The following is a 1,036-nucleotide window of genomic DNA, read 5'->3' as shown; positions in this document are numbered from 1 at the left end:
CCCGTGACAACACTCGACGTCTCTTAACTGAAGGAGGATTGGTTGAGGGGTTGACTATCCATCGCAGGACTAGACACCACTCGAAATCCCCTGAGTTAATTGAAGTTATGGCTGAAGACCAACCTCCTCTACTTCCACCCAGGGTGGAGGATACCCAAGATGAGAATGAGGTGCATCAGGCACTCCCGCCTCGTACTTTACGAGATTATCTACAACCGGTGGGAATGAGTACACCCTCATGCATGATTTTTCCTGAAAACACACGACAAATGGACATCAAGCCAGGAGTTATCCAACTCCTTCCCAAATTCCATGGACTTGAATCAGAAATTCCATATTTACATTTGAAAGAGTTCAATGAGATTATAGCTACATTATATTTTCCTAATATATCTGAGGATACAATCAGGCTGAAATTCTTTCCTTTTTCCTTAAAAGAGAAAGCTAAGACGTGGTTACATTCACTGCGTCCTAAATCCATTGGCACATGGAGCGACATGCAGAGGGAATTCATAAAAAAATTCTTCCCACATCATAAAATGATTACCCTCAGAAAAGCAATCATGAACTTTGCCCAAAAGGAAGATGAAACATTCTTCCAATGTTGGGAAAGGTTCAAAGATTTGGTCAGTTCATGCCCATAACGCGGATTTGAAATGTGGCGCATTACAAATTTTTTCTATGATGGACTGACATCTTCCATGCGCCAAATGGTCGAGACAATGTGTAATGGAGAATTCATTAATAAAAATGTTGACGAGGCATGGGACTACCTCGATAGTCTTGTTGAAAAAACACAATCATGGGACTATTACCCAAAGTCGAACACCACGTCTAGGCCGACTCAATTAAAGGAGAAAGGTGGATTATATCTCTTGAAAGAAGAGGATGATCTCAAGTGTAAAGTGACTACGCTCATAAGGAAAGTTGAGGCCATGGAAGGAAAGAAGGATAAGGTTAATGAAATTGTTTGCGGCATCTGTGATTGCAACATTCATACAACTGAAAATTATCCTACAATACCCGCCTTTCGAGG

General features: G+C 41.2%; 1 non-coding gene across 1 annotated transcript; it reads right to left on the bottom strand.

Moving 5' to 3' along the window:
* Positions 1–545: 545 nt before the first annotated feature.
* Positions 546–652, bottom strand: LOC131232066 (small nucleolar RNA R71). Its single transcript, XR_009164671.1, has one exon. It is a non-coding gene; the product is annotated as a small nucleolar RNA R71 (small nucleolar RNA).
* Positions 653–1,036: the final 384 nt, after the last annotated feature.

Source organism: Magnolia sinica, chromosome 17, assembly GCF_029962835.1.
Source record: "Magnolia sinica isolate HGM2019 chromosome 17, MsV1, whole genome shotgun sequence".
Classification (NCBI taxonomy): domain Eukaryota; kingdom Viridiplantae; phylum Streptophyta; class Magnoliopsida; order Magnoliales; family Magnoliaceae; genus Magnolia; species Magnolia sinica.
Note: the sequence above shows the minus strand (reverse complement) of the source record. Positions and strands in the feature narration are given on the sequence as shown.